The following is an 18042-nucleotide window of genomic DNA, read 5'->3' as shown; positions in this document are numbered from 1 at the left end:
CAGGTTGTTTAGGCCAGGGATCCCCAACCTTTTTGAGTGGGGTTACCAGCTCTGCATTGGGAAATTCCTGGAGATTTGGGGGGCAGAGCCAGGGGAGGGTGGGGTTTGGGGAGGGGAGGGACCTCAGCAGGATACCATGCCATAGAGTCCACCTTCCAAAGCAGCCATCTTCTCCAGGGGAACAGAACTGTAGCCTGGAGATCAGTTGTAATTTTGGGAGATCTCTATGATCCAGCTGGAGGTCGGTAACCCTTTTTGAGGAAGAGAAGAGGAAGAGATTGGATTTAAACTCTGCCCTTCACTACCCGAAGGCGTGTCAGAGAGGCTTACACTCTCCTTTCCCTCCCCCTCCCCACAACAGACGCCCTGTGAGGTCCCTGTGAGGTAGGCGGGACTGAGAGAGCTCTTTCGAGAACGGCAGAGAACAGCTCTGAGAGAACTTGTGAATGACCCAAGGTCACACAAGCAGCTGCATGTGGAGGAGTGGGGAATCAAACCCGGTCCTCCCGGGGTTAGAGTCTGCACTCATAACCACTACACCAAACTGGAATCTGTGGTCACCTTTGGAATTCTGACAGGGCGTGGTGGGCACAGCGACAAAATGGCTGCCACATAAGGTTGCCAGTTCTGGGTCTGGAAATACCTGGAGATTTTGGGGGTGGAGCCTGGGGAAGGTGGGGTTTGGGGAGCTGAAGGACCTCATTTGTATATAATGCCGTAGAGTCCAGCCTCCAAAGCAGCCATCTTCTCCAGAAGAACTGATCTTTGTTATATGGAGATTGGTTGTAATTCCAGGCTCCAGCCGGAGGCCAGCAACTCTGTACTTTCAACCTCTACACCCTAGTCTTCCTTTCAGGTAAACAGGGTAAGTTGAATAGGCAGGAAACCTTTGAAGAATGGTTATGAGCTGAAAGTAGAAAACGATGTAAGAGCTACAGAAAGAAAAAGAAAAATTGTCTCTCTTTTTGTGTGTGGGAGGCTTACCCCTCATCTTCTGAGGAAGCTCGGGTTCAGCACGTCCCATTGTTTTCGCCAATATTTTCTCCCCCACTGCTTGCTCTTCCACGGCCGAGGGCTCTCTAGTTTCAAAGCCCTTTTAGTAATTAGAAGGAACGTCTTAAATCCCGACTTCAAACATGAAACCACCAATCTGCTGGGTAAACAGAGCTGGAATGAGCTCCCAAGAGAATCCTTAAAATATGGTCTCCTGAGGGGGGCGGCACAGATGTGGGACCAATCCAGCCCCTCACCACTGAGTGCCACATATGAGTGGGCACACAGGTGACACTCAGGGCTGCCAACATCGAGGGGGCGCCTGGAGATCTGTTATTATGATTGCTCTCCAGACCACAGAGATCAATTCCCGTGGAGGAAATGGCCGCTTTAGAGGATGGACTCTGAGGCATTATACTCTGCCGAGGTTTGGTGTAGTCGTTAAGAGCAGTGGACTCTAATCTGGAGAACCAGGTTTGATTCCTCACTCCTCCACATGTAGTCAGCTGGGTGACCTTGGGTCAGTGACAAGTTCTCTCAGAGCTGTTCTCTCAAGAGGAGTTCTCGAAAGAACTCTCCCAGCCCCGCCTACCTCACAGGGTGTCTATTGTGGGGAGAGGAAGGGAAGGAGATTGTAAACTGCTCTGAGACTCTGAGTGAAGGGCGGGGGATAAATTCAGCTCTCTTCTCCTCCTCCTCCTCCTCCTCCCCAAACCACACCCTCCCCAGGCTCCACCCCCAAAAGCTCCAGGTATTTCCTAACCCAGAGCTGGCAACCCTAAAAGAACCTGCAGCTGTTATTCATAGCAGGCATGCTGCCCTGAAGTCAGCCACAGGTAGACTTTCATTGACTTAGGGCTGCCACTCGGGGTTGGGAAGTTCCTGGAGATTTGGGGGGGGGGGTAGAGCCTGGGCAGGGCAGGGTTTGAGGGGGGGGGGGGGCTCCGATGGGGCCATAGAGTCCACCTTCTAAAGCAGCCATTTTCTCTGGAGGAACTCTCTGTCACCTGGAGATCAGTTGTAATCCCAGGAGATCTCCAGGCACCAACAGGAAGTTGGCAGTCCTATTCATTGTGTGGCTTGCTGTGCACTCCAGTAACATTGCTTAGGGTTGCCAGATGTAGTTTGGGGTATTCCTGGAGATTTGGTGGCAGTTCTTTGGGAAGGCAGTTTGGGGGAAAGAGGCAAAGTTCAGCAGAAATGCGACGTCAGTTCAAGGCTTCTTGCCTCCCGTTGAATCAGGAATACTTTAAAAATCTGTGGGTTCCGTCTTCGCTCACCTGCAAAGCAACAGGTCCTGTGCCACGAGGCTGGAGCTGGTTCCTTGTTCCCAGTTCCTTATTCATGACTTACTCATGAATTCAACCAAAAACACCGAAGAGAGTTTGAAAGCTCTGAACCCCAAAATAAGGTCTGGACCACCACACATCATACACCCCCGGGTTCACAGGACTCTCCCCTTCAAGAGGAGATGTTTATTTATTTATTTATTAAATTTGTATCCCGCCCTTCCAACATGGGCTCAGGGCGGCGAACATAGAGGCAAATGCCATACATAAAACAATAAAACAATAAACAATCATTACCTGAGCTGATATCCTGTTTCCTGGTCCAAAGAACGGTTCTTGTACTCCTAAGTGGGGTGCCCATAGGACAATCACACAGGCAGACACTTGGGCCACAATGCACCCCAAAACACTCTTTGGACCACCCCAAATGACACATCCCCACACTCTGGAGACTGTCCCCTGCAAGATGACATGTGGGGGTGCCTGGTCCAAATACTAGTTCCGGAGCCACCGCCTTCTATTTGGGTTGCCCCCAAGAAGCCTGTATTTCAAAAAAGATTTGAATAAGGAACTGGTTTGACTGTGCTTTACGTAAAGAACTGAGAGAAGGCAGCAGATTCACAGAGGCTTTTAGGAAGTAACTGGCCAGGATGGAATAAGGGTACAGGATGAGGTGTTAGAGAGTGGGTTCAAGAGGCTATAGTGATTGCTGGCCAATCAGGAAGATAACAACAACAACAACAACAGGCGGCCTGCTGCCACCATATACAGAAACCCCAGCTCCAAAACACACCCACAAAATACAGGTAGACCAATAGGAACATAGTTGCTTGGAGCCTTCGTTTGCATGGCATCATTTACGCTTCTGTTACCTGATTGGCCGGCTTGGCAAGGGTGGCCAATCTGAATGTAGCTGCCAGGAGCCTCTCTAGCAATGACTGTTCATTCGAAGCTCTCGCTGCACAGCACTGGGGTTGCTAACCTCCAGGTAGGGGCTGGAGATCTGCTGGAACTTCAGCTGCTCTCCAGGCTAAATGAATCACTTATTTATTTATTATTTATGGACTTAAAGCATTTATTCCACTTCTCCTGGAGAAAATGGCTGCTTTGGAAGGTGGTCTCTCTGGCATTATACCCTGCAGAGGTCCCTCCCATCCCTAAACCCCCCTCTCTCATCCCCCACCTCAATCCCCCAGGGTATTTCTGGACTGGAGACTGGCCACTCTCACGGGCAGAGAGCCTGGTTGTGGGATGAGCTGAGATGTTGGATACTTAACAGCATAGTGCAAGTGGAATAAAAAGGGTTGCCACCTCCAGTTTGGGGAATTTGGGGGGCGGGGCCTGGGGAGGGTGGAATTTGGAAGGGGAAGGACCTCTGTGGGTTTGGTGTAGTGGTTAAGTGCGCAGACTCTAATCTGGGAGAGCCAGGTTTGATTCCCCACTCTTCCACTTGCAGCTGCTGGATGACCTTGGGCAAGCCGTAGTTCTGATAAGAGCTGTTCTTGAAAGAGCAGTTTCTGTCAAGAGCTCTCTCAGCCGCACCCACCTCACAGGGTGTCTGTTGTGGGGGGGGGGAAGGGAAAGGAGTCTGTAAGCCGCTCTGAGACTCCGAGTGAAGGGCAGGGTATAAATCCAATTCCCCCCCCCCCTCCTCCTCCTTCCTATACAGTCCACCAGAACAGCCAGTTCCTCCAGAGGAGCTGATTGCTGTAGAGTCTGGAGATCAGTTGTAATTCCAGGAGATCTCCAGGCCTTACCTGAAGGTTGGCGACCCCAGTTAAATCTTGATGACGTACAAGGCCCTACGTTGGCGGCTAGCCTCTGCTCCTTTGCCGTACCTTCAGGGCTTCCGTGCCACAAACCGTTTTGTTGGGATGAACGTTTCGACAGGTATGCCTTTTCTTACCCCTCCACGGCAACCTGCACCTGTTGACAGTTCTGTTCTCCAGAGAATGAGAATTTTTCTTTCGTTCATTCCCCCCCCCCAACTGGGAAAAGGGAAACCATTAAAAACTGTGGCCTTTGGGGTTGCCAACCTCCAGGTGGTGGCTGGAGAGCTCCTGGGATTACAACTGATTTCCAGGTGACAGAGGTCAGTCCCCCTGGAGAAAATGGCTGCTTTGGAAGGAGGGCTCTGTGGCATTGGACACCACGGAGGCCCCTCCCCTCTCCAAGCCCCGCCCTCCTCAAGCTCCATCCCCCAAAGCTCCAGGTATTTCCCAACTCAGAGCTGGCAACCCTATGCAGAATGTAGGTTTCTTTTTGTGGGTTTGTGTGTATGTGTGTGTGTGCGTGCTTGCATGTGTTCATGTGCTTGCATGTGTTCATGTGCTTGCATGCCTGGAAGTCGTGGTGACTTCTGGCGACCCCCTAGTGGGGTTTGGAAGTTTCAGAGAGGCGCCTTTCCGTTGCCTGCCTCTGTGTCCCCAGCCCTGGTATTCCTTGGAGGTCTCCCTTCCAATTGCAGCATGTAGTCCTTTGGACACATATTTTGGCGCATGGTTCCCGGTTGGAGAGCAGGAGTGAATTAGGCAGGCGTACGGGTCCTCTCCCTCCCTTTCCCTCTCTCTGCCCCATCCCCCCAACCCCCTCTTTCCGCTTCCCTTCTCCCCCCAATCTCTGCATGATGAAAAAGTTGCCAAGAAACAACTTCCACAATTAACGAAGAGGTCGCATTTAGTTCAGCCCCGGAGGCCGCTTAATTGGCTGGTTCTGTTCAGCCTTCTCCTTGTCGGCTTGCCAACGCGGCTCCTGACAAGCTGCCTTCTGGGTAATGACTCCTGTCCCAGACTTCAGTTTCCCAAAGCTGAGATCCGTTCCCCCGCAGAGGGATTTCTCTATGAAGCTCAGGGGCGAAGGCCTGCCTCAGCCAGAACTCCCTGCTGAATTCCAGTGTGGATCCAGGGGGCAAATGTTGATGTGGCAGGACGTGCCCCATCACGTGGGGAAATTGGGATGCGGGAGCATCCAGAAGGCCCCAAATCCAATTTCCCCTCCTTGACTTAAATGCCACTTGACAGATTTGTGGTGAGGCGATACAGCAAGATGTCAAAGAAAGAAAAGAGAAAAAGCCCCTAATATTATGCAAATACGCATTGTTATAATGAAGAGAAACCTAATGAGACTTAATGATCTGTTGGCTAGGGAAGGGAAATAATGAGGTGAAAACAAAATTGCACAGCGGAGACAGCGTGTTGTCGTCGTCTGAGGAGACAGAAGAGGAGCAAGGCTGAGGAAACATTTTGCTTCAGGGAGTGGGAACATCGTTCCTTCTCTAGAGGAGAGGACAATCCAGGTGACTCACTGGCTTCAGGTGGCAAATGCTGGCCTGTGGGTGCCTGCCGGAAAAAGTCACTGTGGAAAAGAAGAACTGACAAGATGGGAATTGTCTGGTCTTCCTCCGCCCTACTGAAGAAGAAATTGGATTTATACCCCACCCTTCACTCGGAGTCTCAGAACACCTTACAAACTCCTTTCCCTTCCCCTCCCCACAACAGACGCCCTGTGAGGGAGGCAGGGCTGAGAGAGCTCTTTTGAGGACTGCTCTTGAGAGAACAGCTCTGAGGGAGCTTGTGACTGACCCAAGGTCACACCAGCAGCTGTGTGTGGAAGAGTGGGGAATCAAATCTGGCTCTCCCAGATTAGTGTCCACGCTCCTAACCACTACACCAAACTGGCTCTCTGCAGGAAGCCAGGAGCCATCTCACACATTATTTGGCATCAGTCATAGAGAAAGTGCGGTGGCCTAGGTAACCCGATCTTGGCAAATCTCAGAAGCTAAGCAAGGTTGGCCCTGGTTCGTATTTGGATGGGAGACCACCAGGGATGTTCAGGGGTGTTACTCAGAGGCAGGCGACAGCAAGCCACTCCTGTGAGCCTCTTGCCCTGCAAACCCTACGTGGTTGCCATACGTCCGCTACAACTCGACGGCACTTTACACTCGTAGACAGCAGAGGAAACATGTGAATCTTATATTATCCTCCTGCCCTTCTGGATAGTGTACAAAGGAAGCAGGCGAGAGGGGACTGAGGCTGAGACGGGCTGGGGCAGAAGCGAGAGGAAGGGGAAGTCGGTGCTGCCTCAGGGAGCCCATCGCCTCAGGCAAGCTTTAAAAGAGGGGGCCCAGTTGGAAAATTCCTGGAGATTCATGGGTGGACCCTGTGGGGGGCGGGGTTTGACGGGGCATAGGGTCTCACCTGGCTGCTGGCAGGGGGACTCCCAATCCTTTCTGGTGTTCTTCCGGCATACACGCTTTGCACACGTGCCGTGATGACGTCACCCGGAAGTGACGTCATCATGTTTCCAACGCTGGGGGCAACGCTCTAGGTTTTGAGAAAAACTTTATGGTTTTTGGGGGCCTCAAAACCATAGAGTTTTGCCCAAAACATAAAGCATCACCCCAGACGATGGAAATTCGATGACGTCACTCCCGGGTGACATCATCGCGCTAGCACCGGCTGCGCTGGGAGGGGGCTTCTCAGGGGTGGGGCTTCCCCCACCATTCGGCTGGACTGTGGCGGATTGGGCCCCCCAAAATCACGGGATCCCATGGCCCAACTGGGGGAATGGCAACCCTAGAAGGGCAGGAGCTTCAGCATGGTATAATGCCATAGAGTCTGCCCTCCAAAACAGCCATTTTCTCCAGGGGACCTGAACTCTGTTGCCTGGAGATCCGGAGTAATTCTGGGATGTCCCCAGGTGCACCTGAAAGCTGGTAATCCGAAACTGGAGTAGGAGAAAAAAGGTTGGGGGAGAGTGAGGTTTGTAATTTTGGGTTCTCAGGACATTTGTATACTGTTTTGTAGTTATTATATGTTTTGATATGTTATACCTCCTCTTAATAAATAATCGAAAGCAAAAAAATTAAAATAAAATAAACAATTAAAAAGGGGGGGGGACGAAAAAGAAAAAAAGCTCCCCCTTCCCATGCGTGCAAACTATTGTAAATAATATGTGCAGAAACAAGTGGCCGACTATACCTCGTTGCAATCATAAAGAAAGACTAAGTCCAGTTTCCTAGCAATTTGGCATATGGGTGTTGAGAGAATTTTTATATGATTGCTTTTGTTATTGCTTCGTTTGTCTTTGGAAAGGAAAGAAACACTCCGGAATTTAGGCTGCCAGGCTCTTGATGTTGTCTGCTGGTGTTTTTTTTTTTTTTTTTTTTAAGTTGCTGCTTCCTGGGAGCCAAATCCTTCTGCCTCTCTTTCTCTGTTGAGACATTTAGAAGGTACCGCTTGATTTTTAATTTATACTTTTAAAAAGAATGAGGCAGCCCTTTCCCCCCACCCCAGAGGTCAAGATGGTCTGAGATCACATGGTTCATCTTCAAAATACCATTCTGCCAGAACGTGGATCCGCTTTATAGCTCTGCATTATGTAACTGCAGTTAATTCCACTGTCGGTATTTAGAAGTTGGTACCTGTAGAGAGACCATAGTCTGCTGCTGAGAAGACGTGAGTTCCCTCTTTCCTGAAAGAGAAGGTAGGAGGAAGGGAAAATGCAGGGGGGGGGGGGAGTAATGCGGTTTTTACAAGAATATGGGAAACTCCTACGGTTTATTTTCCCCACTATGCAATGTCACTGGGGAGGGGCCATAGCTCAGCAGCAGAGCATCTGCTTGGCATGCAGAAGGTCCCAGGTTCAATCCCTGGCATCACCAGTTAAAAAGGACCGGCGGTCAGTAGGTGATGTGAAAGACCTCAGCGTGAGCCTTTGGACTATGGTTGTTGTTCCCCAGTTGGGGACGGGGGATCCCTCGGTTTTGCGGGCTCCTGTCTGCTGCTGGCCAGCTGGCCTTCAGGAAGAAATCCCCCCCCCCAAGGTGTCCCTCTCTCTGCTTTGAAAGGAAATCGGGCGGTGCCAGTCCAGAAATGAAAACCTCCCAAACGGGAAAGAAATGCAGTCCCGAGAAATGAGTAGTGACCATTTCCCGTTTGATGTTATTCAGAGGAGCCTGTTCTTCATTTAAGGGGCATTAGTCCTCATAATATTTCGACAGTGGTGGCGATTAAGAACAGAAGAGGCAAAGTGGCAGCTCATCTCCATCTAAAAAGAGGAGCGAACTGGCCCATCCCATCCCATCCCATCCCTTCCCCTCCTCAACCTCCTCACCACACTGTCGCATTTAAATACCATGAATATTCACTGCCTGGCACCCAGCTGGTTGCTGAGCTGTTTTGATACAACCTCTCCCCCCCCCCTTTCAAACTCAAAAGAGTTTTTAATCAGCTGGAAGAGAAAGAAGAAGAAAGTAAAAGAAAGAAACCGGATCAGAGAGATTTGGGGGGGGGGGAATCAATGAGTTCAACAGAAAGAGAGGCCGGATCCAGTTAACCCCTTCGAGGCTCATATGACGATGCCCCGCAAGCAACATTTCTGCTTTGGGGTCGCCCTCTTTCTAAGCTGGGAAGGGGCAGGCAAAGGCTGCCTCCTGCCCTGACCTCGGATGGCATCAATACTTCAGTTCCCTGCTGTGCTGGCATCTCTTCCTTTTATCTGGCTGTCTGAACCATCAAGAACTGGCTGGCAAAGACTTTTGTTAATTTGAGATATGTTAGACAGGGTCGTCGGCCTTCCGGCATTCCAAAGGTGCAAAATCCCACAGGGGGATCTGATTTCTGGCCCTGAATTCTAGTGCCCAAAAGTGCTCCCTTCCATTATGAAGAGAGGCATGAATCTGTGCCGTGAGCGAAGAAATATAGCCATCGAGTGGGCAGACAGCTGAGTTCATTTTGGGGGCCCCGCCTGACTGCACTTTGATGATCGATGAATGTCTTTTGAGTGGGTCCCACCAAAAGCCCGGATTGTATTTTGGCAGATCAGCCCTAAACTGCACTCATAGTTGGATTCGAGTCCAGATTGTGTCCCATTCTGCATCTAGCGTTCACTCTGCCGTTTTACCAGACCCACACTGGAACAGAGATTCCCCTCTACGCTGCATGCCACTTTCACTTTGATTGTCGGATTTTGTGGTAGATCAGTTCACCTGGAGAAAATGTCCACTTTGGAAGCAGTGCTCCCTCTAAGCTGTGGAGTCTTGTGGGCAAAAATTCTACCTTGCAAGCGACTGGCACGAAACGTGTGAGCGAGTGATTTGGCTACTGCACAAACCAGTTTGCTCTGGAGCCATCCCTTCCTGAGCTAAGACAAAAATGTGTGAGCCAGAGGCTAAAAAACTGTCAGCTAGCTCACACTAACCCAGCTTAGAGGGAACACTGTTTGGAAGGTGGACTCTGTGGCATTATACCCCATTGGAAGTCCCTCCCCTCCCCAAACCCCGCCCTCCTCAGGCTCCACCCCCAAAATCTCCGGGTATTTCCCAACCTGGAGCTGGCAACTTTATTTGTGGGATTAGTGTTTAGCTTGAAGGAGGGGGAAATGGGATTCAAATCCTTGCTCATCTTTAAAGCTCATTGGGTGTCCTCACACTGTGGCTGTGACCCCCAGATATGTCACACAGAAAATCCTGGGAGGAAATAATACTAGTTTGTTATCTGGACCAGAAGAGGAGTCATTCACATATTGGGAGGCTTTCTGAATTAGACCACAGGGATGATAGCTGTCATATCCTAACATCATGAGAGCCAGTTTGGTGTAGTGGTTAAGTGTGCGGACTCTAATCTGGGAGAACCGGGTTTGATTCCCCACTCCTCCACTTGCACCTGGCTGGATGACCTTGGGCAAGCCATAGTTCTGATAAGAGTTGTTCTTGAAAAAGCGCGGTTTGTTCTGTCAAGAGCTCTCTCAGCCCCACCGACCTCACAGGGTGTCTGTTGTGGGGAGGGGAAGGGAAAGGAGTTTGTAAGCCACTCTGAGACACCTTTGGGTCGTGAAGGGCGGGGTATAAATCCAATCTCTTCTTCTCTTCTTCTTCTTCATGTGTGTGTCAAGTGCCGTCAAGTCTCAACCAACCCCAGCAAAGGGCTTTCAAGGCCACTGAGAGCAGAGGTGGTTGACCATTGCCTTCCTCTGCAGAGTCTTCCTTGGTGGTCTCCCCTCCAAGCACCGACCCCACTTAGCTTCCGAGATCTGACGAGATCCGGCTTGCCTGGGCTATCTAGGTCGGGGCCTCTCTGTACCTTGTTGAGGGATGGTTCTGTTACATACTCTCCCTCTGTAGAATGAGCACAGGATACCAGCTTGGCGTGCCAACACCATGAGAGGTGCCAGCTTAGGAACTGCTTGCTCTGAGGTCTTGGAAACGGGAGGAAAGATTTATTTGGGCTTAGAAACAGTATAAACAGAATTCTGTGGAAACCAAAGCTCTCATATTTGTGGACAGAAAGCCCAGACACTAAATATTTCTGTAATATTAAGGAGAAGCAAATACTCGTGGATATTCAAATAACAATTTCTAATAATATTGAATTCTTCAATATTATTACCATCATAATACATTCAGGTGGGTAGCCGTGTTGGTCTGAAGCGATAGACCAAAGTTTGAGTCCAGTGGCAACTTTAAGACCAACAAGTAATTCTGGATATAAACTTTTGTGGGCATGCACACATCTTCAGAAATCTGAAGAACTGTGCATGCACATGAAATCTTACACCCAGAGTTAAACTTGTTGGTCTTAAAGATGCCACTGGACTCAAACTTTTATCATAATATACAGCAAGACTGCACTCTTATGCACTCATTTGGTAGTAAGCCCCATTGCACTCAGCCATATGGATAGGATTGGAAATCATTTTAACAGCAGACAAAATGTCATATTCTGAATTCATTCATGTCCTGCTCCATCCTGGTACCTGTATACAAGAACTCATGGGCGCTCAATGAAATTGCTGAGCAGTCAGGTTGGAACAGATAAAAGGTAGTACTTCTTCACCCAAAGAGTGATTAACACATGGAATTCACTGCCACAGGAGGCGGTGATGGCTACAAGCATGGACAGCTTCAAGAGGAAATTAGATAAGCATATGGAGCAGAGGTCCATCAGTGGCTATTAGCCACAAGATATAGATAGGATCTCTCAGTCTGGGGCAAGTGATGCTCTGTATTCTTCTTGCTGGGGTGGGGGGGGGAACAGTGGGAGGTCTTCTAGTTTCCTGGCCCCACTGGTGGACCTCCTGATGGCATCTGGCATTTTTGGCCACTGTGTGACAGAGTGTTGGACTGGATGGGCCATTGGCCTGATCCAACATTGGCTTCTCTAATGTTCTTATGTATATCGTGTTTGGTGTAGTGGTTAAGTGCACGGACTCTACGCCAGTTTGGTGTTGTGGTTAAGTGCACGGACTCTAATCTGGGAGAACCAGGTTTGATTCCCCACTCCTCCACTTGCACCTGGCTGGATAAACCTTGGGCAAGCCATTGTTCTGATAAGAGCTGTTTTTGAAAAAGAGCATTTTCTGTCAGAGCTCTTTTAACCCCTACGTACCTCACAGGGTGTCTGTTGTGGGGAGGGGAAGGGAAAGGAAAGGAGTTTGTAAGCCGCTCTGAGACACCTTTGGGTAGTGAAGAGTGGGATATAAATCCAATCTCTTCTTCTTCTTCTTCTTCATAATTTAAGTATAACTTCTTTCTTCCACTCCGTATAAGAGGCTGAGAGCTCCCTCACTTCTGACTTTGAACTTTCACAGTCAAGAGTGATAAATGATATTCTTAGAATTCTGAGCAATGCAGCGGGTTTCAGGCCGAAATTCAGATCTGGTGATTCATAACACAACCATGGCCAAGTGAAGTTTGAGCTGTCCAGTGTTTATGCAATAAAATAGAAAGTGAGACAGAGGAACAGTTGAGGGTCAGAGAGCAAACAGGAAATACCAACACAATTTATATCTATGACAGAATTAAACTACTAGATGTTCAGATGTGTGACGACCTCAGCATACTCGGATGTGACCAGTAATCTCTCACATTTCACTTCCATCTTTCTGCAGACAACACAGTTATTATCCAGGGCTCTTTTTGTAGAAAAAGCCCAGCAGGAACTCATTAGCATAATAGGCCACACCCAACAGCAGAAACTCATTAGCATATTAGGCCACACCCCTGACAGCACAGCTCATTAGCACATTAGGCCACACCCCCATGTTACCAGAAGTGTGGTCATCCAGCCACACCCACCTTTTGCTTGTTATTCTGTCTACCTTGTCTGTTGTCAAAACCCAGGGCTTTTTTGTAGCAAGAACTCCTTTGCATGTTAGGCCACACACCCCTAATGTAGCCAATCCTAATGAGTTTCTCCTGTTGGATGTGGCCTGTTATGCTAATGAGTTCCTGCTGGGTGTGGCCCACTTGGGAGCCAGCCGGAACTCCGTTCCTGTGCGTTCCTGCCCCAAAATGGCCCTGATTATATCACTGTCTTGCCCAGGAAAGTGTTTGTTCATCCAGGGCAACGTTAAGTAGCAGGAATTGCGCGCGCGCACAGACACACCTAAGAGACTTGTGGAGAACTCTAACTTCACTGCTGCAAGACATGGCAGTGGCTACAAACATAGACAGCTTCAAGAAGGGATTGGATAGACATATGGAACAGAGATCCATCAGTGGCTATTAGCTACAAGGTATAGATGACAGCAGCCATGAAATTAAAAGACGCCTGCTCCTGGCTTCAGGTTTGGACTTCGCGAATGGCAGACGCATCTTCGGGACGCTCCCGAAGTCGTTTCACCCACGCGCGGCTAAGGGGGGGAATCCGCACAAGCGGAGACCCTAAGGAGACCCAGGTAGGGGCTCCGATCCGGGGCGCACAGGGGATGTGCCTCTTTCCCGGCCGAATGGTCAGAAATTGAGGCTCGCCCCATGCCCCAATGGCCCTAGCCGCAGCAGTGCCCCGCACGGGGACTAGCGGAGCCGCCAGTCGTCACCGGGTGATTAAGCGGATGAGCGTTTAAAAGAAGATTTTCGGCTAAAACTATGAGTTGCCAGTTGGAACGGGAGAAAAAGAATCGAGCGCGTTCCCCCCCTTTTTCGAAAAACCGCAAGGGAGGAGGGAGGTGAATCCCCCCCCACCCTGTGTAACAAAGACTAATTTAAAAGGAAGAGAGGGGGGGAGTGAAAATTGAAAGGTGCAGTGTTACCTCTTGGCGAACTGTTAGAAGAGACACAGGAAATCTCATTTTGTAGCCGCGCAACACAAACCTTTAAAGAGTAAACAAAAAAACAAGATGTCGAGCCAGAAAAAGTTTCAGGACAAGCCGGCAAAGAAGACGGGAGGAACTTCTGGTGCTAGCTCCTGCCTCTTGGAGCCAGCTGTCAATCAACAAGAGAGCGACCCTCTGCGCCCTCTGCTGGAACAAATGCAAAAGATCAGCCTAACATTGACAAATATGGAAGGTGTTCTCAATACTCAGCAGACCCAGTTAAATGATACAGCCAAGAAAATGGAGGAAATCGCGCAAAAGTGCTTGGTCTCAACAGAAGATACTAAAAAGGTCAAGAAAAAGGTTGATAAAATAGAAAAACACCAAGAGATGCAAGACAAAAAGTTAATGATGCTTAAAATGGAAAAATCAAATTTGACTCTCCGATTTCAGGGCATAAAAGAACAGAAAAAAGAAGATCTCCGAGGCATTTTAGCGGAAGCCTTAGAAACACTCACCGGCTGGGAAGCGGAAAAAATGAGCGAGGAAATGGATCTGATTTATAGAGCCTATTCCAACTTTACAAGGTTGAATAACCTGCCGGCAGAAGTGGTGGTCAAGTTTACAAAGCAGAAAGTTCGGGATCAAATATTAAAAGCATCTTCATCAACGCCTATGAAGATTGGAGAGCAGACAATTAGAATTTTGAAAGATGTTCCATTTGAAATTCGAATGAAAAGGAAAGCATATAAAGGACTGACCTTATTCTTGCAGAACCATCAAATTAATTATCGCTGGTTGATTCCAGAAGGACTCACTTTCAAGTTTAAAGATAAAAGGGAGAAGATTGACTCCATTTTCAAAGCTCAAGATTTTTTGAAGAGGCACGCCAGCAAGGAGGAAGCAGCACTCGCCACATGGGAGGAAATGGACAGCGACAGAGACAGCGGATCGGAGGGGGAAGTTAAGACCCCGGAGGACAAAGGAGCAGGGAAGGATCCTTCATACAACCTGAGAGACGTGAAAGGGAGGCTGCCCAGACCATGAAGACAAGTTCAGAAAGCGCATGAAAAAGACTTTACTAACAAAAACCAGAGGGACACTAATAATCTTTAACAGGTTTTTTTTCTTAACAGATAAAGATGAAAGACAATTGACAACTCGCAGAAGAAGCCAAAAGATTTGTGTATTACTAATAAAAGACTAACATACTAATAATAAGATCACCCAAACTTTTCTTTATCCCACTATATGCCTTCCACGTTCTTATATGAAAAATGAATAAACTCTCTCCTTTTTAGGAGAGTCAATAACAACAACAAAAAAAGACGCCTGCTCCTTGGGAGGAAAGCGATGGCAAACCTAAACAGCATGATAAAAAGTAGAGACATCACCCTGCCAAGAAAAGTCCGCATGGTCAAAGCAATGGCATTCCCAGTAGTCATGTATGGCTGCGAGAGTTGGACTATAAGGAAGGCCGAGCGCCGAAGAATAGATTCTTTCCAACTGTGGTGCTGGAGAAGACTCTTGAGAGTCCCTTGGACTGCAAGAAGAACAAATCAGTCAATCCTAAAAGAAATCAACCCTAACTGTTCCCTGGAAGGCCAGATAATGAAGCCGAAGCTCAAATACTTTGGCCACCAAATGAGAAGGGAGCCCTCAATGGAGAAGACCCTAATGCTGGGAAAGATTGAAGGTCAAAGAAGACGGGGACGGCAAAGGATGAGATGGTTAGACAGTGTCATAGATGCAACGAACATGACGTTGAGCAAACTTCAGAGGACGGCGAAAGACAGGAAGGCCTGGCGTGATCTGGTCCATGGGGGTCGCGAAGAGTCGGACTCGACTGCGACTGAATAACAACAAAAATAGATGGAACACTATGTCTGGGGCAGTGAGGCTCTGTATTCTTGGTGCTTGGGGGGCAACAGTTGGGGGGCATTTGGAGTTCTGGTCCCCTGGTGGACCTCCTGATGGTACCTGGGTTTTGGCCACTATGTGACATAGAGTGTTGGACTGGATGGAGATGAGTTGGGATGGAGAGAGTTGACAAAAAGAACTTTTTCGCCCTTTCCCAAAGCTGATGGGCAGTTGGTTCAAGACAGATAAAAGAAAATACTACTTTACATAACAGGTGATTCAAATGTGGAATTCACTGCCAGAGGATGTAGTGCTGGCCACAGGCAGAGAGGGTTTTAAAAGGAGGTTAGACAGACTCACGGAGGAGAGGTCTATTCGTTCCTAGTAGCTATGGTGACTTAAGGGAACCTGTATGTTCAGAGGTGGTAAACCTCTGGATATTAGTGCCAGGAAGCAGAATCAGGGAAAGGCCTCATCCTCTGTGCCCTGTTGTTGGCCCTTCAGGGGAACTGGCTAGCCATTGTGTGAGACAGGATGCTGGACTAAATGGACCACTGGCCTGATCCAGCAGGGCTCTTCTTATGTCCTTCTAGTTGTGTATAGGGATAAAAAAATAATCTGAACAACAGGAACACCCAGGGCTAGAGTGGGGAAGCTACTGTCTATCACTTCCCCTGTATGCCCACTTCTGTGGACATTTTGTCACACTGCGGAACAGTCAGGCAGGAGGGGGAAGGGCAAAAGGGTCTGCAAGACGGAGCTCTTCCACTGGGCACTCAGTTGAGGCAGCGAACGTCCCCCTCCCCTGCTTTTTTGGCCAATCATCCGTCAGTGGCCTGGTCCTGACTGGACATCTGATTAGATATCGGACTGCTTGACATCTGATCTCTCTGTTTACATGGTATTTTATGATATGATATTATTATGGGCAAATTGCTATTTTAACATTGTTTTAATTGTATTATTTTAACTGTTGTACATCGCCCTGAGCCCATTAGGGGAGGGCGGTATATAAATATAATAAAATAAATAAATAAAAGATTGGAGGACAGGTGGATGGGGGCAAGCAGACTGAAATACCAGGCCGGGGAAGGGGGTGTCCAAAGATTTGGTGGGAGGGAAGACTGGGTGGATGAGGGATGTGCAGGCAGGCAGGAAGACAAGAAGGATGGGCGAGTAGGGGAGAGAAAATAATTAAAAAATCATTTCGAAAGGGAGGAGAAGGGGAACATTCAGTAACTAATGCATTAGGATGTAAGAAGTCTGGAACCCCCAGAAAGAAACAGAACCATGGCATAACTATTAACATGATACAGTTAAGCAGTACAGGGATTATATAACAGGATGCTACTTATAGTATACTAAGAAAAAGGCCCGTTGTGGAAATAAATACAACAATCTCTAGAAAGAGGCTCTGGGCGGGTGCCCCGGCCTTGGACACTCAGTGTCAATTTGCTGTGGCGACTTCAGCTGGGTATAATGACACTAAGTCCACCATTTTCTCTAGAGGAACTGATCTCTGCTACCTAAAGAACAGTTGTAATTTTGAGTGATCTCCAGCCCTCACCTGGAGATTGGCAATGATGGTTCCCCAGAAGGGAATGGTTGGTTTGGAGGGTGGTCTATGGCTTTGTCCCTGTCCGAGGTCCCATGCCTCCTGAAACCTCACCCTCTCCAGGCTCCATCCCTCACATCTCCAGGAATTTCCCACCTGGAGTTGGCAACCCTATCTCCTTCCCAGCCAATCATCAACCTTTATTTCCCCCTCACTCTTCAGCTTTCCACCCCCCACACACCTGCAGCCTCTCCCGTGCTCTGAAGCCCTGACTGCTACGTCACATTGGCTGTCATACGGGGGCCACCTCAGCAGCAGCATATAAGGATACAGAGCCCACCCTTTTCTCCAGGGGAACTGATCTCTGCCATCTGGAAAGCAGTTGTAATTCTGAGTGATCTCCAGCCCTCACCTGGAGATTGGACACATTTTACCTCAGAACAGCAAACTGTTTAGAATGTTAGAGGCAAAAGCCAATGAAGTCACATATGCAAATGACTTCTGTGTTCCGAGGCAAAGGCCAATGAGGCTGCATATGCAAATAACCTCTGTGTTCTGACTGGCTATTGGGGGGGGGGAGGTGACTATAACTAACTTAAACTGAATAGAACAAAGTTTGAGTCCAGTGGCACCTTTAAGACCAACAAATTTTAATTCTGGGTATGAGCTTCCTGGGTATAATTCTGGGTATAAGCATGTACACAAAAGCTTATACCCAGAATTAAACTTTGTTGGTCTTAGAGGTGCCCCTATGTTCCCTCTCAGCTGTGGAGTCTTGTGAGCAAAAATTCTACTTCGTGAGCCACTGGCATTAAAGTTGTGAGCGAGCAATTTGGCTACTGCATAAATTAGTTTGCTCTGGAGCCCTCCTTCCTGAACTAAGGCAAAAATGTGTGAGCCGGAGGCTAAAAAACTGTGAGCTAGCTCACAGTAACTCAGCTTAGAGGGAACACTGCCCTGGATTCAAACTTCGGTCTGTTGCTTCAGACAAACACGGCTGCCCACCTGAATATATTAAATAAATAAGACATGCCCAACACAGAAGACCCCCTTCTATGTACATCCAATGAACTCTTCAGGATTTCCCTTCCACTGAAAACCCTGGTTTTCTAGTTGCGCAGTTCTATTCTTCGCTCTGTCAGAAATGGAGTTTTAAAATGCACTGGAATGACAGACAAAGCTCAGGGAGAAGTGGCAGAGGTGAGATGCATACTCCCCCCCCCCTTTTTTTGTAGTGTGGTAAGAAGATGAGGAACCCAGCTGTGAGCCTCCTCCGATATGCATTCTGATACTACGGTGTGTGAAGTTTGA

This window comes from Gekko japonicus, unplaced genomic scaffold (assembly GCF_001447785.1).
Source record: "Gekko japonicus isolate JY-2015 unplaced genomic scaffold, Gekko_japonicus_V1.1 scaffold855, whole genome shotgun sequence".
Taxonomy (NCBI): Eukaryota; Metazoa; Chordata; class Lepidosauria; order Squamata; family Gekkonidae; genus Gekko; species Gekko japonicus.
This window is presented reverse-complemented; position numbering follows the sequence as displayed.